We start from the raw sequence: 23,168 nt of genomic DNA on the forward strand, positions 1-23,168 counted from the left end.
CTCTCTCTGCCGGAAGAAACCGCGACTGATTAAATATTTATCCAAAGGGATGGATGCCCGCGGCTCCCAATACCGGTGAACGGGGTCCCGGAACTTGAAAGCCAATGCGCGACCTGTAACTCCCTCTGCTGGGTGCAGTCAGCCTCATGCGATGCTCGGCAGGGTTTGCCTTCCTACGAGGCTCTTTTGATCTTTACCTAAACCTTCCTCTTCATCTACGGTAGTACCTGCTTCCTTCTTCACCGCGAGCATCAAAGAGTCCCTCATTCGAGTTACCAGTCATTGGAAACTGCCGGCGGATGGAAAGACCCTCATGGATAGACGGAAATCAAGCCTGCATGGCCTTTTTCTTCAAGGAGACACGAGCAAACCAATATGTTTCTAGCGGAGTCCCAAAAATTCAAGAGGAAACCGCGAATCAGAGACCACTTTCTATAGGTGAGCCGTGACATTTTGCAGGATCAAACCCTATGGACGGCGGTGCGGCGTCCCCGAGTCATGAACGTTTCTATTGAATGTAACCTTTGAACAGTGCTAATAGCACATTAGTGCATTCCATTCGGGGTCATCTTAATGCGATTGCTTTCCTATTTGGGGATTGAGAGTCACCTGAATTGCCGTAGCTTTCTTGCAACCCGATTAGATTACGAGCATACGCAACCTTAGGGAAATTCTAGCAGATTCCTCACAATTTTGGATAAAAGATAGAACTAGAAGCTAAGCCGGATATTAAACATTTTAACTGTGTTACCTTTCAAAAGTACATTAGGTCCCTCAAGTCATCAAAGGGGTATTTGAGAAGGACAAGATATGAACCCTTTAATTTTCAGTTTCCTTTGCCCTTTTACTTTGACTCCCAGGCACCGACTCATCCAAAGCAGATTGAAAAAGGCCGCAAAAGCAAAGCATAACACTCATCTCTTGCCTAACTCCTAACGTGGCCCTTTGTGCATACGTGGCTCATCAATTGCCAGGTCATAATTCAAAGGTTGGAAACTCTCTGCCTCTTGTAACACAAAGAGACTTGGAATTTTTCTCTTAAAAAAGGGCTTTTATGTTGTATTTCTAACATAGCTCAAACAAATGTATAAAACTACAATTAATTAATTACCATATTAAATATACTAACTGAAACCCAAACTTCATTCATTTGAGTGCGAGCTTTTGCAAGATTGATAATTTTGAGTAATTAATAAAGTAACACCAACTCATAGAGATTGAGCACATTCGCAAAAATTTATGCCTGTATTTCCTACGGAGATCAACATGATTCTTAGAAAAAAGTCTCTTATATTAGGAAAATGTTATCAATCTTCTACCACGACAAAAAAAGAAACCGTTGATGTCAGTTCGTTCAATATCTCTCCATCGCAAACGTGACACATATTCATGCTTTAGCGCCCTCAATGCTCCCAAAGGCATCATCAATGAACAGCATTCCACTCGTGATGAATAAAGATTCTTCATTGCCTCCCCGAAATGGGAAATTCCTGGATATACAGTGCATCATTCTTGTGACGGCTGTTCATGACGGATGGACCGGGCACATGTCAACACAAGAGCCAATGGCTTCGAAAACGACATTTTTTCCTTCTTCGCGAATGCAATGCATGCACAAACAATTACAGAATTTCGGAATTTGAAACGCAGCAGGAAACGCAGAGGAGTTGCAGAATGAGAGTTACATGTTGGTGAGTTGAGGGTTGAAAGAGATAGCCAGTCACTGCGCATTCATATTCAAGGGCGATCAATTCCTCTCTCCAAACGATTCCAACCCATGAATATCAACTAATAATTACAGGGAAGAGAAATTTATTAACCCATTTTTATAAAGAATTCTGCCAGAACTCTTATATCCAACAAATAATTAAGGAATGATAACCACCGTTTCCTTTCTACACCAACACCATCCCCTCAATGCTTTGCAAATTAGTTCCATTACAAAAATATAAAGACATTATACTCATACTAATTAAGTTACCTACATATTAAAATATCAAATTAGCAAAGAGAGTTTAAGATCCCGAAATTTAGGTAATTTCCATTGCGTACAAGCCGCCCCCTGATAGAGTTCATTAAGGATTAAGAACTGGGGATATACGATATATTAGAAATTTTTCCTTAAAATTAGATTATTCTTTTGCTTTGCGCTACATAATTATCGCATTGGAAATAATTGCGCGTTCCAATGGCCCGTGGGGTTGCGCTGACGGAGGTAAATTACTCCCGTTAGAGGCACCCACGCCAGAAAGGTAAAAGCCAGCCAAAAGACAGCTCACCAGATGGCGTTACGTACGGAGCACTATTGGAATGGATGTGGAAAACTTAAACAACAATCTCTTGTCTGAAAGTATGGAATATAATTTAATGAGCTATGAAAACTCATCGAAAAGAACGTGGCCGTTCACGATGGGTGTCATTCACGGCCGCGAGGCTGTAATGGTCCTCGAGGTCTTTTTCATTCGGAACTCTAGCGGATAATTAAGCGCAGCGACCAAGAGGGAAGAAAATAAATCGAAAAGGATGTAAAAGAGGAAGAAGACAGAGACGAGTGTGGGAACACGGCACTAAAACAGAACAATCCTATTTGACACCAGAGTCTGGAAATTACTAAAGACTAAAAAATCTCCACTTTAATAAATTAAATTGCCTTTAGCGAAAAATGTGATGAAATACTCTTTCATCACATTTTTCGCTCAAACGCTCAACGAGAGCGTGAAAAGGGAAATGTAACTCATATTATGTTTCCAATCTCCCATTGAATAACTCAATAATAAAAAAATCATATTTGAATTATTAATAAATGAAGTAAATATTGAGAATTCAATACCCTGGATAAAAATAGTCAATCAAAAAAATATGGTTGTATTAGATTTCTGCGAGTGTAAGAAACTGCTGTTACATTTTCCGTTTCTAATCCATTGCAAATGTAGTAGTGTAAGCACAACTTAATTACATTTCACACAACATAAGGAAGTAATGCGCTTTTGACGATGAGTACCACTGGCAAGAAGTGCGGAAATTTGGGTCGGTTTATTTTGGATCAAAAAATTAAATCAAATAACGACAAAGTTCAATGGTGAAGAATCATTGTGGATTCTTAGATAACATTTTTATTTGAATAAAACATAACATTCAATGAATTAGACCACAATCAGTCTATCTTCATCTATTTTCCAGTAGACATAAGGCAAATTTATACGGAATTAGGCTAATTTATGGCTGACCCGCATTCATTCTTCTGATGCTCGGTTCGATTAAGGGGACTACTTAGGGTTCTCCCTAATGACACTCGACCGAAATGCCTCCGAAAAACCCCCCACCAGTCCCCGCCTCCCTCCCCCGGGGGCCAGAACACGGAGACGGGCCGGAGGGTTGATCCGATAGTCCCGATTCTCTTGCGCGCGCTACTAACTGAAAGTGAGGAGACGAATGTGCGAGGGTAGATAGTGGTGGGGGATGGTAGACGACATCATCCTACCGCTCGTCTATTGCGGGTGGTCGCATAGCACTGTGGGAAACCGGTCGGGAGCAGGGAAAGGGAATGGAATGCTGTCGGCAACCATAAAACCCTTCGATGGGATATTCGCATATCAATCGGGGCTACGGAATGATAATCAATAAATGACGGCGATATTTTTGAGGAAATTTCTACTGGAATAAGTCAGAGGATAAATATCAAATAAATAAAATTCCACGATATGCTAGATGACATTATATAAATTATACGATCTATAATGTCATAGTGATCATATTAAAAATACAAAAGAATTGATTCTAGGTAAACGAAACGAAAAAAATATGCGAAATCTCATTTAAATAATTACGATTTGAGCTAATTATATTTCAAATACATTAGATTGGTTTCAATTTAATTCAAACTACCAATATGAATCGGTTAGGTCAGCGCCAAGGCGGGGTGGATTATAATGGGCTGTCCTATTTTTAGAAGTCGCGGGTATAACAATTGGGAGGTCTCCGTCCAAATTATTCCTTGCCTACGATGCTTTTGAAGTCATTCATTTACAATTTTTTTTCGAATTAAGATATCAGAGAGTGAGAAATATATGCCTCTCATTAGTATTAGTACGAATTAATACCCAAATATTAAACATGAGAACTAAATAAACTACAAAAGATACGATTCATAAAAGACCGATACGAGCAAACAGAAGCGAGCGTTAGAGAGCGTAAGAAAAGAGCGTTATGCAGCCTTAAGATAAATTAGGCTGGGAGCCTCTAGAGATTCGGAAGCTCCTTGCTAGGCGTATGATGCTTGGGAAATGAACAACAGATATATTTTTAGAACATCATCGAGGACATCAAATTAGAACCGCACAACATTTACAGTTACGCTAGAAACGAAGAAGGGTTCTTTGCCGAGCAGATTGGTAAAGGAATTTTCCCACACAGTAACCGCCATTAATTAATCTTAGGTTGAACTGAACTAGCGCAGTAAAAACACTCGAAATGCCTCACTAATTTTTAAAATTATTCTTACTCCTTTAATATTGTTTCACAGGTAAACGGCTGGTGACCTGACGCCGATCGCCTAATGAGACGATTTGTTGGGAGGTGTATTAAGATATTCTACCAGTTAAGGTAGGTGTTTATGGAGCATTTTCGAATTACTTCGGCCGTCTCTCCTCCTATCATGGACCTCTCTCTTTAGTTAAAAATAAGGTCTACTCCCTTTTATTCTATCTAAAAATCCTATTCTATTCCTTTCCTACTCCGCCTATCAGGTATTATTACCATCCCCTCCCCGTAATGGATTTACTAAAGTTACCCCTCGTGACGCTGACGGTATTATTATGAAAGTGTTCTACCGATTTAGGTCCGTTTGCGTGGAATATTTAAGAAGTATTCTGGCAGCCTTCCCCCCTTCATGGACTTCCCTCTTCAATTCATAATAAGGCCTACTCCCTTTCATTGTACCCAAAAGTCCGGTTCTCTTCCTCACTCTTCCTCGTTTACTCAACATTCTCCCCTCCATTTTCAAAATCACCTCCCCGCTCGGTTCTCACACCATCCAAACCCTCTATCTCCGCCGTATTCCATCAAGAACCTTTTTTCTCCACGTGTACAATATCTAGCACTTTGTCATTCGTTTTCCTCTGCCCTCTTCACCTTCTCCATCCTCATCCATAGAGATACGTGAGAATCGCACTTTCAATAACAGTTTATCGCATTTTGTAGCGTCTATTTTTTATTTTCATAATGAGGTAGATGACGATGAAATGTAATGAAACATAGTTGTGTGACTAAATACAGAATATTTTAAATAAATATGTTGTAGAAAAATAATAAAGTAAGGAATAAGACATATAGTGGCGGAGGTGTAGCTTGCTCGCGCCCACGTAGAGTCCTTTGCAGCTGGCCAGTCGCGAGTGTCGGCGGAGCATTTAAACTGCGCTCGGCACAAAATATACGAATTTTGCCGTCGAAAAGGCAAATTTGCGTAAAAATATCATAAAAGTCCATTCATCGCATTTATTTGCGCACATCGCATCTATATCGCATTTATTGCATTTGCGATTTTCACGCATCTCTACTCATCCACAACCACGATTCGTTTGCTTCCAGTCTTTTCTCTTCCTGCTCCCTCAACGTCCAAAGTTGCGGTGTAGCATGTAGATGGAAATAATTGCGGTATCGGTGGTAACCAAAACATCTCCGCCTTAGGGCGGTCTAAGAGTCACACACTGACCATGGTAGCAGCTTCGCTACCATGGGCGCGGGTTAACGGCTAGTGGTAGGGTTGCTGATTGCGAGGGATGACGTGGAACGCGTCTTGATTGGGGGAGGTTATGCGGGTGGGTTGGAGGGGAACTTGTGGTCGGAGCGTTGGTTTACCGCGAGAGCCATCTCCGTGCATTCCCAAGGCTGAATGTCCCTGCTACGAGCAGGCAAAGGGACTGGACACTCATTCCGGGCAGACTGGTCGGATGGCTAAATTAATCAAAACCATCCTTGACGGTATCAGCCATTCACGATGGAATGAAGACTAATGATGTTCATATTATCCTTTTCATACATCTTTTGGCTGGAAGATGAGCTTAATAGTTGTGAAAATGGATGCATTTCAGGAAATCTCGGAAAAGCTAACTATATGCCACGCATGAATAAATCCTAGTTAGCTCTAAATATTGAGCCGATTCAATACATCACCCTAAACTTCCCTCAAGTTTTTTACATGCGTTAAATTGTCCTTTTCATCCCCTAACATACTTGAAAGTAAATGCACATTGGTAATGGTTTGTAACGAAACAGTATAGAAAAAAGGTTTTAATAATTAAAGTATCTTATTACGATCAAGTAGTGGAAACGAATAATATCTTCATGAAATCTATTTCAAGGTTGATTCGAAACCTGACCAGTGGTTGACGGAAATTTTCAGCTCTATCCCTCGGGCATATTATATCTATTGACGCCAAATCAAGTTTTTGTGGGGACGGGGATCGAGAACTATGGGATAATCCGTACTCTTAATCCGAGGCTTCCAGGTAATAATTATCCAAATTGGGTTACATAAAGCATCTCGTAGAACAGCCTCTTTCTCACCACTACCCAACTCCAAATCCTACATCCGCTGCCGGCTGGGTCGAACCATGAGGAATTCATCCTCCCGACCATGCTCTTCGCTGGCCTATTATCCGCTCAGCAGCACATTCTCACTCTATTTGAAACAATGGATTTCTCACTGGAATCTCACAGCATAGAACCAATGCCGTCGCCATATCTCCGTTTGCAACGATCCCTCGCTCTATCTTCGGCTCCTTTCTCCAATTCCTGGAACCGTAATTAATTCCGGGAGACGAGGGAATCGGCGACGTGATTGAATAACCCGCCATTCCATTTGGCTGTTGAGTGAGGAAGCATTGAAAGGGACAGGCGTTGGATATCTGTATCCCATGGAACGGAATTAGCCGTCCACTCCCGATTCTTTCTCCGAAACAAATTGAATCCCATCTCTTCCAACATTGGCAGAGGCGAAATACATAATTCAACGCAACGCAATTCGCGTAACGATGTCTGAGAAGGTTTGGCGGAAATACTCTTTGAGATTCTTTTGGAGCCCTGGGATCCGTACATTAGTTCAACAGATGGTCAGCATTCAAGTTTGATCGAAGAGAATAACGAGCAATGCGTTATAGAAAGAACAATAGAATTCTGAGATGGATGGCGTCAACTGAAGTTGAATCAAGCATGAACTTCGAAGCAATAATCAATATAAAACAAATTTGTATTACCCCTAGGAGTGGTATCACGGAACATCGTACCTATTCAAATCAATGTACATATATTAGGATATATTATAATATGATGTTTTAATAGGAGCTTTCATTCCACCTCATCTATATGATAATTCATCCATCCTTTGTTCCGCTGTTCCCTTCTATAATCTGTTTACATTCTATTAAATGCTCATTCTCTACTGAACTATACTAAGAGCGTTGGTAGCATGTTTCTCGTTCCTATTATTTCCACGGATCACTAAACGTTCAGGAGAATAAATATGAACGTCAATTGCATTGCTGTCTAACCGAGCTACACGAAAAATATAGTTAAACCAAATGGAATCTCTTATTATAAGTTAAAACTTTGATTGAAAAGTCCATATTAGGTATCAGTGCCTAAAATATTTACGGTGCAATATACACCAGCGGTAAAGCACATATTCGGCTGAATTCGTGGTAAATTTCTGCTCTCTTTCTTTTCAAACAGATAGGTGACTATAGCTATTAAAATATTATATATTTACTATTATCTTTAATATATTCTATCCATTCTTTATCAGCTACCTTCATATCCGACATACATGACCAGAAGTATTACCCAAATCAGTAGAAATAGTTTTGCACAATTATCCTAACGGAAACATGTTATTCAATGAGTGCGTTGTTATTTCAGCAATACGTCTAGAGACATGAGACCACCCCGATCTCAAATTCTGCATTCTTATTGATCAAGTGTCAATCGCTAGCGCTGCGCTAGAAATATATTTTAGAATATAGAAATAGAAATAAAATAGAAATTTAGAAATCCCAGAAAAGCTCAAATTAAGGTTTCAAAAGTAAACACAACGAGAAAAAAATGAAGGCAATAATGACAGTGGGGGGCCGGCACATTAGCATATGCTTCAGGTTGCGGACATTATTTTTTGAAAGCTTAAGGCCCTCTTAATGAAGGTTGATAAAAACTCTTCCGCCATAACTTATTTGAAGCTTCGCAACATATATGGAAATCTTTCCTCCAATTTCCTAGAAGGAAAAGAAATATTAGGTGAAATCTAATGCTAATTATAATTTCAATAGCAACATATCTTTGTTTTTATAGTTGGAGCATAAATTGAGACCTATACGCAGGTTCACCCAAAAAGGACACATCTGGATATTATGGGCTACGAAAGTTTTGGTCAATTCTCCATTACCGATCTTGAACAACAAAAAGCATTACGCATGCATATGAGATGACAGCACGTCCGAAGCTGAGGAACTAGTGCCAAGGGACCGAGAACGTACGAGGAGAGAGAAACCGCTTCTGATACAGAGCACTTAGCACGGCTCAACTCCGCATGGGGCCCATTTAACCGCGTCGATACCTCCATTCACCAACAATCGCGTCGACCGAGATATCGCGGGGGCGTCAGTTCGAGAACCGCAGCAGTGGATTGATGAGGGCGCTTCAGTCACCGAGAGGGCGAACTCTTCATCGCACGTATGACTCTGAGAAATGGTGTAATTCACGCTCGGTACGCACATAGAGAGCACTCGATGAAGGAGCGTGGGCATTTAAGGGTGGTAAGGTGTAATGGCCCCAGGGGAAGCCCTCATACGCCAAGGGGCGTGGGATGAAGTTGGTGGCAGGGACTGCCTTAATTAGTGAGTTGGTGTACGAGCAGAACAGAGAGAGTCAAGGAACGATGAAGTTCGTTCCTATGATTTGATTAGAGTAAAAATGCAGGACACATTTGAAAATATCTATGGCAACGCTGCATTCAATTTCATCCGTTTTCACAATGCCTTTCTCTATTTTACCATTATGTGAATCCATTTTTTGTTCTTAAATTTTAAAATAAGGTCTAATTGAATCCATTATAAATTCCATCGATATCAATCGATAATATTTGTAGATAGCATCTCCCTTTGAAATGTGCCTGGAAATTATCACCATGTTTACTAAGGGTTTAATAGGACGCGCAACTTCGCCAAAACGCATAACACTCGAAAAGGAAAAGGTATAATCTTTTGGTCATCGGTTCTTGCATGAAAACGGTGTATAATACTGGCTTTTTAATATAAATATACAGCATTGAAAACTCCTAAAAAAGTTAGAGTTACTCTTTCTCAATCGCTGGGAAAACGTTAAAACAACCTCGTTAAATGCATTCATAAATTGAATATTATCCTATGCATCTATGAATGCAGCAATACTTACTGTTTTACGTGAAAAATAATTTTTTTCAGTCATTGCGTGCTACTCTTCGTTGTTGGGCCAGAAACTGTACGAAAACACATTGAAAAACGTGAAACATACGTTCTATGAAAGTCCGTTTTTTATGGGATGAGAAATAAAACTAACAATATATATTGAGATTTATAACTATTTTTTAATTTGGAATAAATATCAGCAAATTAAAGCGGGCACTCCTAAGACTGTCTCTTTCAAATATCTGGAAGAGGGCTCGTAACCCTTTACTCCCCCCCCCCCCCCCCGATAGGTCTTGAAAGATACTTTGAAAAAAAAACTGCTAAAACTTTTGTATTTGCTGTGAAAGGGTCAATGTCCCAGAAAAATCGATTCTAGTTTTTTTTTTTAAATACGCATTGATGCTGGTTATGGCAAACTCTTAAGGCCGTTTTACACGGTACACGGAATTGCGCAATCTGACGTACGTGCGAAGGCGCAATCAAAATTTCGTTGTGTAAAGCGGTGAATTGCTAGAACACATGCGAGAATGCGTGGATGCGAGACGGCAAAACAGCCCCTGTTCTAATTTCGTTCATGCATTTGCGCAATTCCACGCCATTTTAGAAATTAATGCAGCTCTAACCTGCGCAATTCCGTGCCCCGTGTAAAACGGCCTTTACTACCTTTGACCAAGGTCGGTAAAAGGCAGGTCGTGTCACGCTCCCATAGTGCATTTCGGTTTGATCATCTTGGTTCCCACCTGTCTGTTGTTTACATGGTGTTTGCATAGGGCATATGAATTAATTTCAAAAAATTGTGTGCTGCAGTGCTCCGATTTGCTCCAATTCCACGAAAAACGGAGTAAGAATATTTCTTTTTCCTTCTGATCGTAAAAGAAAGGCTCCTTGGTCGATAGATTGCAGAAGAAACAAATGGAAATCTACAATAACATCGCACATTGTGAGGTAAGGAAGTGACAATATTATAAGTATTTTTTGCCTGTATTTGTACTTTGTAAATATTTATATATTCAACGTAAGTCTTAATAATTCTAGCAATAGTCTATGTCAATGAGGGAACGTCACATAGTAGAAATATAGGCTTCTCAAAAGTTGTTGACGACGCTGTTGTCACCAGCATATTTTGATACGGATTCATCACGTTTTGCCTTGAAATTATGTTAAGTAATGCAAAAGTGCCAAACTTTTCAATGTTATTTATTACTTCGGGTCATGTTTCATACGGAATAATACGGAAATAGTGCATTTTCATTGTAAATTAGTAGAATAATCGGATCGTATGTAGGCTCGCTTGCGCCAGTGTACATTTCTTCAATTCAGTTTTATACGTGCAATGGATAATGCCTTCTCTGTTCAGAAATTCCTCAATTTTTACGAATATTATTATTTAGGTTTGTTTCACTGCGGAGAAGTTAAGAGTGTCGTCAACAGGATGGTCGCAAACTACATAAACAAACTGCCGTTCCAACAGCGATTTCTGGAAAAAAGGTATGTATTCTGAAGATAAGTTATACAAAGTTTGAATAAGTTTACATAGTTTTAATATTACAAATTGGCGACAGTCGAATCTAGTCTTTTCTAATAATTTCAGTTTTTTATGCACTTTTGGAAGTCGTAATAAGATGTCCTGTTAAACTCGTGCATTCGTTATACGTTATGCATAGAAATTCTTGCATCCAAACAACTCGGATATCAACCCGTGTGCTGGAGGAGAGTTGGTGGAAGAACCAGACGTTCCCGACTGTCAACAGGACGAGATGTTGGTGATTAATTAGGAAATCCGGATGCTGAAAGCAAAAGTAAGTGTATAATGATATTATGGAAAAGTTTTTACAAATTATGATTGTGATGTTCAATGCAACCATGTACGAGAAAGTTATATGCTTTACTCGAGTTTTAATTCTGCTAGTGTGTAGTAAATTTATGAGTTATGTAGTAGAATATTGAATTATCACTTGTTACGTTATTTGTTTGGCTTTCAGTTAACTTTTTTGTATCAGTGCTGTTGAAGTGATATTTTCATGATACTGGATATTATGCACACCGAATTGCAGTAACCTATAACTTCATACATGGACTCCTTCGCAAATAATTTATATAAAGCCTATGTACCGTTTATAAAGTTGTCTGGTAGTTTTTGAGAATGTCGCAAAGTATATCTTCATTTAAAGGAAGGGTCTATTGACAGGAATTTAATTAAAGTGTGGGCTATAGGGATATCAATATATGGTAGTTCAATTATTTGACAGTTATTTGAGTGCAGTCATCGTGTGTTGAATTCATGGGAATAAGGACACGTGGTATTATGTGAGGTTAAGTTATTGAGAGTGTAACAGTAGTGTGGGAAAAATAGACCTTAAATCTATGCTATCATTCATTTACTGTGTAAATGGTGCAACAACATCAGCCCATTTTATTGTGGATTAGTGCAAAAGTTGAACATTATATGGCCAAATTCATGCAAAAAGTAATAAATATTCAACATTGTAATAGATACTAATCATTATATGTGTTAATAGATTACCCACTGTAGGATGTGAATCAATACGGTGAAGCCTAATGAAAATGACCACATACAATTTATAATCTGATATTATTGTGATGAGCATTGCTTTTCGCAGGCATTACCTGTCCTTCCTATGCAAATTATTTCCAAGGTTGTTCCTATTATTTCTGCCATTTTTTCAGGTTGAACTATGATGAGCTAGTCAGGTGAAGCAGCAACAAAATAAAAATGTACTCATGAAAGCATTTGAACTGTGGAATGACTGCTGGATAAATTAAGGAAGCAAGTGACAGTCTTATGAGGAATACTGCCTAAGTCTTGGAAGCTGTTTCATAAGTACACAGGTGTAAGTAGATGTTTCTTTCCATTGTCCTCCCTTGCAATCGCAAAATATTGTTATAAATTTATAACATATTACCAAGGTTGTTTTTATCATTATTGTCATCCTTCTAGGTTGAACTATGGTTTATGGTCAGTTGAAGCGTGTACATATTACTCATGAGAGCTGGTAAAATCATTGGAATTGTAGAATTTTGCTGGATAATTTAAGGACAATGTGACAGTTTCCTGGGGGAACATTATTGAAAGAAGTCATAGATGCTGTTCCACAACCATAAAGGTGTAAGTAGATGTATTTTTTCATCCAGTCCTTCCCTTGCTACATATTTCCATGGTTGTTCTTTTAATTCTAATAATTCTTCTAGGTTGATATATGATCCATGGTCAGGTGAAGTGTGAACATGTTACTTATGAGAGCTGGTAAAATCATTTGAATTGTAGAATGTAGATAGAGAAATTAAGGAAGCAAGTGAGAGTCTTATGGGGAACATTGTCGGAAAAGTTTATGAAGCTGTCTCATAACCACACATATGTAAGTAGGTGCATTTTTTCATCTTGTGTTCCGTTGCAACATATTCCCAATGGTGTTCATATCATTATTATCATTCTTCTAGGTTGAATTATGATCTATGGTCAGTTGAGGCATTAACACGGTATTCATGAGTGATGGTGAAATCAGTTGAATTATGGAATGATGGCTGGAGAATTTAAGGAAGAAGTTGGTTGCCTCATGAGGATTATTTATTTAAAAAATGGTTAGTCATGTAAGAGAATTAGAACTTGTTTCAATAATGTTAATGTGCACATTTTTCCCACCCTTTTATAGGCTACAAAATATTTTTGTAGGAATAGTTTGGGAACTGGGTAGTATTTAGTAATGGCATGAACTAGCTTGTGTTATTTGAGAATATGATACCTTATATATTGCTATGAACAGCCTTTCATATAGCTGGCAAATGCTGAATGACATGTTAACTTTATTCTCATGTTTGGTTAATATGTGAGATTTTACAACCTGTGAAAGTTATGTAGCATGTATTGTTTCAAATAGTCTTTGTAATTCTATTTCAAGTGTACAAGGATTTTAGTTGGATCTTACATCAGGGAGAATATCAGTTTATTTTAAGAAGTTGATGACTTTAAGTATGGAATTGCTGGCATTTGGTATACTTTTTATAATGGTTTTTATATGTTGTGTTTTCTAGCAGCCTGGTGCAATGGTTATTGATGAACTAGGTACTTGAAGAACAGTTATTCTTATTCCAGGATGATAATATACATATTATAGCTATCCCTCTTAATGATCAGTGCACACTCATATGACTTTTGTGAGTATAGATACAGTTTTGTGATTAACTTAACCGTGGAGATTGTAGTGAATTATAATATAAGAATGTGATTATGATGAGCCTGGATGATTTATTTCTCTCTCCATCAATGCAACATTATTAGTATAGTTTGACTGCATATTGAGATGCACCATATCTTTCCTTTCGGGGTAATCTCCTGCATTTAGCTCGGTATTAATCATTTCGTTTCATTTAATACCCATTATGTCTGTACCCCACCCTGTATCTATAGTGCATTTCAACCCATAATATATCCATTAAAATTAACACATGAGCGCGGTATTCTACTGGATTTGTAAAACTACTTCCTACAATTTAACAGGCTTTATGCTTCAGTTATTTACATCCATGATTGTCTTGTCATTGTTAATTGTCTGAGTCTAATTGCTCAATTTGGAATGCATTTGCTCCGTGCAGCATTTGCTGACTTAAAATCAGTGATTGAGTTTGGAATCCATCCTATTCTAATTAATGTTCTGATGTATACTCATTTATTGCAGTTATTTGTAAAATCTTTAATGTACCTAAAGGCTCACCTGAGTGCACACTGACATCACTGTGTCAGATTATTTGCCGTGATTCTTGGAATATTTGCATGCGGATTATTCTAGTATTACATTCATTATTGGGATTGGCAATATTTACAATTTCTAACTAATTAACATAGGCCTCAACTTTAGACAATTAATAAGCATTCAATGAGAGTTTATTATTATCATATGGACATGTTATCACTTTCCTAGGTTCCTTTGTCATCTATGGTTTGGTGAGTTGTGAACATGTTAGCCATGAGAGTTGTTAAATGATTTGAAGAATGGAATAACATCTGTGTTAACTATGGGAGCAAGTGAGTCTCATTCGGAACATTGTGGAAACAGTCTATGAAGATGAATGATTGGCAAGCATGAGTAAGTAGGTGCATTTTTCATTTGTCTTGCCTTTTCGAAATGTATCCAAGGATGTCCTTATAATTATTTTCTTTCTTCTAGGTTGATCTGTCTTCAATGGTGGAGCAAATGAGATACCCATCAGGGACATTGCTTTAGGAAAATCTTAGTATTTTTGACCAGTGGGGATGGTGAAGTCCGATTATCTTTGGTAACGTTGGTGAAGTAAGTTTGATAAGCTGTCTCTAATCTGTCTCTTAAGTTAGATAAAATCAGGGCAAAGCTGTTATAATTTTTTTTTTCTTCCAGGCGGACGTAGCTGTGTTATATGGTCAATAAGAGGGGGAAATGTTACTGATAGGACCTTTCAAAATGATGTGAATTGCGGATTGATATCTGGAGAATTTAAGGAAGCAAGTGAGAGTGTCACGGGAAACACTTTTGAAAAAAGTTTGAGGAGATGTCTCAGGAGAACACATGTGTGAGTAAATGATTCTTTCATAGCCCTTTCTATAGTATGTATTTCCAAGGTTATTCTAATCCTTATTTTTTTCTTCCAGGCGGAAGTAGCTGTGTTATATGGTCAATAAGAGGGGGAAATGTTACTGATTTATTAATTATTTGCCCAGTTTTCCCCTTTTGGGTAATTTCTTTTTAAATTTTGGGTTGCAGAGAACAACAGGGAACTTCTTCATTATTGGCATTAATGGGCTTGAGTTACTTGAGAACATGATAGAATACTTGTTGCTATGATCAGGATTTCATGTATCAGGCTAATGTAATGTTAAATGACATTTTGACTTTATTCTTAAATTTGATTAATATCTGAGACAAAACTTCTTTCTGAAAATAGGAAATGTCTTTTTCATGTGGGAGTGTTAGAACTTATTTCAATAATGATTATGTGCTTAGTTTTCCCATCCTTTTTTGAGCTAAATATTTTTATTCTTTCTAGGTTGAGTTTGGGAACTGGAAAATACATTCTAATGGCATGAACTGGTATATGCTATTGGAGTATATGAGGCCTTATGCATTGCTGTGAACTTGTCATTTTGCAGGCATATGGTAATGGTGAATGGCATTTCAACTTTATTTTACATATTTGGATAATGTGTGAGACTACTGCAATCTGCAATCCTTGGAAATTATGTAATATGTACTGTTTCCGATAGTCTTTTTAATTGTATTTCAGGTTTGCAAGGATTTTATTAGGATCTTACATCAGGAGGAATATCAGTATATTTAGAAGTTGATGATTTTAAGTATGGAATTGATGTTTAGTACAATCCATTTATTTGAAGATATTATTCTATTAACTACAAACACAATTACATAGTTCTGATTTTTTCGGGATCATGGTATAAGTGTTGTTGGGTATTCTATACACTGACCTATAATGATAACTTGGATGAACAGAACTTTTTCCTTTTGAATGTTGACTTCCCATGAACATACTTGTGCATCTCAAAATGAATGGTTTGTTCAATTAATTACATTGTTAACTCTTCGGTTTACTTTGTCTCATGGTATTTATATGTTATGTTTTCTATAGCAGCCTGGTGCAGTGGATAATCATGAACTATTTGAAAAACTGTTCTTCTTAATCCGGGACAGGATACTATGCATTAAGTGGCAGGCTGGATTTGTAATCCTGAGGGTGATACCTGTAGCGTGGACCTTACTGCTACATTTGCCAGCATTAGCAAAATCATCATTCCTTAAAGTCTAGACATTATGGCAGTGCACCTTTAAATGGATGTTTTAAAAGCCTTAAATTATGTGCATCTGTTTTGAAATTAGTTTGATCAAATTGTACTACTATTTCAACAAAATTATATTTTATTTATTCTGGAAAAATATTCTATTGCCCATGACTTTCCGTTTTAATGATCAAACATTACTTTATATGACTGTAATTGTAAATAGTTATGTGATTTACTGAACTGTGGAGATTGTAGTGAATTTTATTATAATATAAGGATGTGATTACGATGTGCCAGCTTTTTTTATTTCTATCCAGCAATTCATCTCAATAAGTATTTTAATTGTTAATGGTCTGGGTGTAATTTGGAATGCATTTGCTCTGTGCTGAATTAAATGCAGTTGCAGTCGTATTATTTGTCATGATTCTTAGAAAATTGGCAAGCAGATGGTTCTAGTATTACATACATGATTTGGAGTAGCAATGTTAACAAATTCACAACCCTCTTAGATCAGTCATGCTATCGCTTGGTTTGGGCATTTTTCGAGAGTCGAACCAAGGTCCTCAGACTAAAATACCACCCGTATTATCAGGTATGCTATAATTTCCTATAACCTTGGGAGATTTTATGAATCTAACTTCATAAATGAAGGAATGAAACATGGTTCCTTGTACCTATTCACCCGGATCGCTGAAGACAATTTTTGTTGTGTGGGTTGGGGATTTTTTCAGAGTTGAACCGAGATCTTCAGGGTCAAAAACCGCCCTTATTATCTAGTATAATGTAATTAACTATGACCGTGGAAATTCCATGCACCGGACTTCCTAATTAAGGAAGTGAGACATGGTTCCTTGTACCTATTCACACGGAGCGCTGTAGAACGAATGTTTTTTTCGCTTGGCTTGTAAATTTTTCCAGAGTCGAACCGAGGTCGTCAGACTAAAAACCGCCCGTATTATCAAGTATACTATAATTTCCTATGACCTTGGGAGATTTCATGAATCTAATTTCATAAATAAAGGAATAAAACATGGTTCCTTGTACCTATGCACCCGGAGCGCTGAAGTAAGAAAATTTTTGTCGCGTGGGTTGACAATTTTTCTAGAGTCGAACCGAGGTCTTCAGTGTCAAAAACTACCCGTGTTCGCAAGTATATTATAATTATCTATGACCATGGAAAATTTTATGTACCAGACTTCCAAAATAAGGAAGTAAGACATGGTGCCTTAAAACCCATGCATCCAGAGCGCTGCAGTGTGAAATTTATTTTTCCCGTGAGTTGACAATTTTTCTAGAGTCGAACCGAGGTCTTCAGTGTCAAAAACTGCCCGTGTTCGCAAGTATATTATAATTATCTATGACCATGGAAAATTTTATGTACCAGACTTCCTAAATAAGGAAGTAAGACATGGTGCCTTACAACCCATGCATCCAGAGTGCTGCAGTGCGAAATTTATTTTTCCCGTGAGTTGACAATTTTTCTGGAGTCGAACCGAGGTCTTCAGTGTCAAAACCTGCCCATGTTCGCAAGTATATTATAATTATCTATGACCATGGAAAATTTCATGTACCAGACTTCCTAAATAAGGGAGTAAGACATGGTGCCTTACAACCCATGCATCCAGAGCGCTGCAGTGCGAAATTTATTTTTCCCGTGAGTTGACAATTTTTCTAGAGTCGAACCGTGGACCATAGACTCAAAATACAGACATATCATAAATTTTCATTTTATTAACTATTTATAAAAAAAATTTCATTTCCCTGCATCGATTACGTTGTGAGAAAACCGTGTTTCCTTTTACCTATGTCTCCCATTTAAATGCATGTAAAATTTGAATTCCCGCCGCGCTTGAGAATCAAGATGGCGGATTACATTGGTCAAGTGCGTGACACGACCTGGCTTTTACCGACCTTGCCTTTGACATCGCTTCCGAGGCGCCACCTGGATGTGATGGCGAGTACGAGGAGTGGATGTGCTTTGGCGACAGGCGAGTGGGCGTTTCCTCACCACCGGGTAATCCCGTCGCGCGGCTGTGTCATTCCTAGACCCCTCTCCTCCGAACATTGCCTCTCGTCGCCTTCACCTAGAGCCAACGGACGGGAAGCCTTCGACCGCGGAGTATTTCGCGCCCATGTAATCCGATTACGTACTTACAATGACGACGGACCCCGTCCGCTATCAACTACCTGATCATCGCACTTACCTACGACCTTCCCTCGCGCGCCGGTCTTGTGTTGTAAGCGCCTTAAGGCAAGTGCCATTTACAATACTTACTTACAATATGAGTTTCTTGTTGCAATCTAAACAAATAGGGTTTTCTGGTGGCATTGCGATGAAATTAAGTCTCAAAATATACGTCTATAGGTAAGTTGTTCACCCCTGGCAAACCATTGCAAGCAGTTTAGTTTTAGATAAGTATATTGTTATGCCTACACTGCCATTATAAAATGCTGACCACTATCGCATCGATGCTCAAGAAAAACAGTTTTCGTCCACATCCTCTCTTTTTATCCTAAAAATATAACGAGTAGGGTTAAAAGTCACGTTCGTCCATGGGTTTCATTTTCATCCTTGATTGTATACGCCGGTAAGTATAGGCACCAGCTGTTTTAAAAATGGGGTGTACTAGCTATTATGGGAGCTGTAATGAAATATCTGCCACGCAGGGGAAGTACGCAAATTTTCCAAAGTATCATGCTTGAAGTAAAAAAAAAAATATTCCAACAGATAAATAACGAAATCCCTGCATTGATTGCAAGCGTAATGTAAAGACTAATTCATCTACGACAAAAACTACAAGAAAATCTCAATTATTTCATATTTTTATAAAGCAAAATAGTTTTATTTACTGTTCAGTTCTTCCGAATTTTCTGGTTGAAAATAAGATCGTAACTATTTTCATGCCGAAGGCAAAATATCAGGATTGCGAATAATTTCCAAACGTAAGAGGCAATCATAAAACTCCCCTGAACATTTCGCCCATGTAGGGTGATTAACAATGCCCAGGAATATGCCAATGAGCAACTGAGTGAGTGAGTCGCTTTGTCCGAGGTAAGGCCGTTTAATAATGTGCATTGGTAAACAATGTCTTCAGTTCTGGATTCAGTGTAGAAAACTAGGAATTTAATGAAGGAGTTATGTACGATTCGATTGAATTTCTGCATGATACTGCCTTCCGCGCGAACAGATTCTGACAGGGGAACTTCGAAGTACGAAAAAACTTCGCCGAAATGGTGCAGCAAAGTTGAAAAATTAATTCATAAATTATAGTACAACACCGCCGCAGGTATTTCATCCTCGTCGGCTATTTACAGTTTTTCGGTGTATGAAAAATATGGGATTGATATAAGTGTCTTAGTTACTTTTCTACAAAGTATAAAGAATCAATTTTCATTCAAAATATCGATGCAAAAATGCCTTCAAACAATAAAAATGTAAACAAATTGAGATAAAATCGAGTGCTATTACTCAAAATAGTATCGCGATAAATTGTTTTAAGAGGATGAATCACTTCCGGACAACCAGTCTGATTTATGACGCATTTATTCTTTAAAACTATCGCTATTATCTTGAAATTATTTTATTGTTTAGGGATATAGAAACTAAATTTAATATAGATTGTAGAACTTTTAACATAAAACACCTAAAATAGATTTCAAAACTAAATATTTAACCTTAGTATTTTTTTCAGAGGGTATATCACTATATTTGAGCTAAAGAGTCAACAAGCTACTAAATAGTAGCTTGCAACATTGCATTCAACAGGAAAATTTGGATATTACTTGGATTCGGCAGACCTTTTTTTGCATAATTACTTACTTAAAACTTACGCTTTCACCTTGAAATTTTCAGGGTTTGTAGAATAAGCCTTTTCAGCATCTTTTTCTGCCTCAAACTCGAAGGTTTTTTCCTCGGTAATCTATGAAACGTCAAATTTTTGTACCAAAGATACGGGCAAATTGTAAATAATGGGGACTACTACACACAACCTAAAAACTTTAAGATGATACATGAAGGTTTGAACGTGTAAATCAAAGCGAGAAAAACAAAATACGACAGGTAGAACGGTAGTAATGATTCCTATCAATATGGCGGCTATATTCGGTGCTGTTGCTAGATGGTTGTGCGTGCCGCCTGTTGCACTGCGGAAGTGCGGGAGATTACCCGCACCTCTTCCCACCAGAGAGGGCCTCCTTCTCTGCACTCTCCCACACACCAAGTCCGTTAATCTGTTCCGGGGCCCTTCACACCTCGACGGCTACACTGGAGTGGACCACTTGAGGCCGGCTGAGAGAGCCCTTCGCCCACAACTGTATCCGGAATGCAATGAGGTACTCCATTAACAGCCGATTATGCATTTCGGGCGATCATCAAACTCGCTTACTGGCTTCTTAAGATGACTCATCGTAAAATAATTTCTGATCAAATTCCATTCTATGTATTCGGTCTGTTCACTCAAAAATGTGTCCTCAAAAATTGACGTACAAATAAAAATTATGCTTTTCAGTTTCTCTTTTTTTGCCATTCCCTTTTAAAATTAAGTACGGTTAAGTGAAATTCAGGGGGAAAAACCATTATTTCTTTATTCATTATGCTTCCGTTTTTCCTTTTCAATGAAAAACTAGTATAATGTAAATTCTCCCGTGCAACCGAATCATAATATAAAGGAAGCACCGACTAATTCATTTTTTACGTTATTATCAACAACATCCTTTGAATCAACTAAAAAAATGGTATCATAACCAAAATACGTATGCAATAAATATATTTTAAATGCGGTGCAACCGTATGATGATAATTACAGAGATCGACCGAGTAAGTAATAAGACAGTGCTGAGAAGGGTGGAAGAACAGGGAAGTCTCTCAAAACGTTAAGAAAAAGGCGGAGCAATTTGGTTGGTCACATTATGAGATATGATGGCCTGATGAAAACAATCGCAGAAGGGCACAAGGAAGGGAGATAGGGTAACTGCCCCGAGAGGATACGTTATAAAGGATGTAAAATAGAAGAAATGCGTAGCTATGAAAAGGTTAGGGGATAGGAGAGCGGAATGGGGAGCGGCGTCAAACCAATCTTCGGATAGTTGACTTACGATGATGACTGTGAAGTAACTGAGAGTGAAAATACAATTATACTCGAGAAAATTCTATAGTTCCTGATGAAAAAGTCAATGTGTGATTAGCTGTAGATTTTTACTCAAATCATTAAAACCTCTTTCTGACATAAATTTCAAAAAGTCATTATTTTAGAACCGAGATAATAATTAAATGGAGGCTGCTCACGGTTCTATTACTTTTTGTGTTATTTGCAATTACTTACAATGCGTAATGTTTAGAAAACTATTACCTCATCTCACCTCTCCTCTTCACTTTCTATTCATTGATCTCAATTAATCTCTCTTTCATTATTAAAAAGATGAATGCGTTACGCTATCGCGATTCACGGAAAAATAGATTCTCAATCAATTGATTTTAATCAATCCTGCGTCATAAAACCTGCATTTCAATCATAAGAATGCTCGGCGTCAATGAATGTACTGAGCTTACGTTAAGAAATCCGTTTCCGTATCCTCTTCTCATTCTAATTATCTCTTAAGTTCCGGTGACGTAATAAGTCAAGTAAATGCACAAAAAAACAGGAATTTTTCATGCCATTGAGAATAAAATGACACCATTTAAGGAGGTTAGTAATGAGGATAATATATCAGATGAAACATTTTATACCCACCATTGAGAAACAGAGGGTTGTAAGCAGTGGAAAAAGAGATGACATATATTTCCCACGGATTGCTTCCATCAATTTAGTGTAAAATTTAGAAATAAATTATGCAAATAGAATTCCGGGGCAGTGTGGTAACGTGCGCTTCCCGCATAATCACCGACGGCTTTAATTTCGAGTGAATTAGATCTTCACACGGCTGGAAAACACAGAATTGAACTTCGTGGTGTGCCTTCTATTCCTTATTGGGTTGTAAATATAAATTCATGAATATTTCAGCCATTCTCCTCCGTTTCCAGTTCTTAATTAGAATCCCATTCCGTTTAGATAAAAGTTTGCGCAAGTTTCCGCGTTAATTAGGTCTGACGCACGCAAGGCTTCAAATATTCACGTCCCCTTTCCCATTCCGCACACTTTTGTTCGAGTTTTGACTCTTCCGCAGGATAGCCGCAACGCATTCAACGCGCCAGGCGAGCGGAAAATGAAACTTTAATCGAAAAATGGCATTTCTCGCCTCCGTTTGCGTCAGTGGCTAGGATTTACTAAGCTTTTAATCACGGTTTGAACTTTTTCAAGTCGGCATGGAAAAAGTTTCATTTTTTTATGCAAGCAAATAATGCATTTAAAGTGTAATTACCAATATTTCACAGTCTTTTCATGCGTGGTTTGAGAAAGTGGAATCAAGTCTTGTAACCTTGAGGGTATAAATTTGCTATAATGCAGGGTTTGAGAACTAATTCATGCGAAAAGGCAAAAATGCATGTTGCCTTTCGCTAATGATAAACTATAATTTCCATTTTATGAGTAGAGCATATTTTTTAAAAGCTGATTAAACTTCAGCTTTGAATCAGCAAAATCAGCTTTGAATGAAACATTAATCAGAATTTTTTATGTACCACGAAAAACGGAAGAATATGGAAGATGTAGAATTACTAACAATCATTCAACAGAATTGCTAAACCATACGGATGCAAGAAGAAATATTTGATTGGTAAGAAAAAGGTAAGATAATATCAAACTTGTATTAATATTACGAGATATTCAAAATTCTTTCCACGTAGAAACATATATCATGGTAAATTCAAACTGATTGAGCAATTTTTGCTAAATAATCCATAATTCATCCACTTCATCCTCCGAGAAACGGAATTTCAAGCAGTAGCCTGATCCGAGGGCTAAAAATTTATTTTGAATTGCCAGAACACATTTTGAACGCAAAACTGAATGTAA

At 37.8% G+C, this 23,168-nt stretch overlaps 1 protein-coding gene and 1 long non-coding RNA gene across 11 annotated transcripts in view; one reads left to right on the top strand and one right to left on the bottom strand.

Moving 5' to 3' along the window:
* Nucleotides 1-23,168, bottom strand: part of LOC124158549 — a 577,153-nt gene that overhangs the window by 107,388 nt on the left and 446,597 nt on the right. The gene's annotated exons all lie outside the window — the stretch shown is intronic.
* LOC124158552 lies at nt 12,994-15,749 on the top strand. Of its 9 annotated transcripts, none has more exons than XR_006864834.1 (5): nt 12,994-13,034; nt 14,372-14,536; nt 14,618-14,740; nt 14,825-14,996; nt 15,076-15,612. It is a non-coding gene; the product is annotated as an uncharacterized LOC124158552 (long non-coding RNA). The 9 variants fall into 9 exon arrangements; XR_006864832.1 differs by lacking the exon at nt 12,994-13,034 and adding an exon at nt 13,267-13,443; XR_006864831.1 differs by lacking the exon at nt 12,994-13,034 and adding an exon at nt 13,267-13,422.

Source organism: Ischnura elegans, chromosome 5 (genome assembly GCF_921293095.1).
Source record: "Ischnura elegans chromosome 5, ioIscEleg1.1, whole genome shotgun sequence".
Lineage (NCBI taxonomy): Eukaryota > Metazoa > Arthropoda > Insecta > Odonata > Coenagrionidae > Ischnura > Ischnura elegans.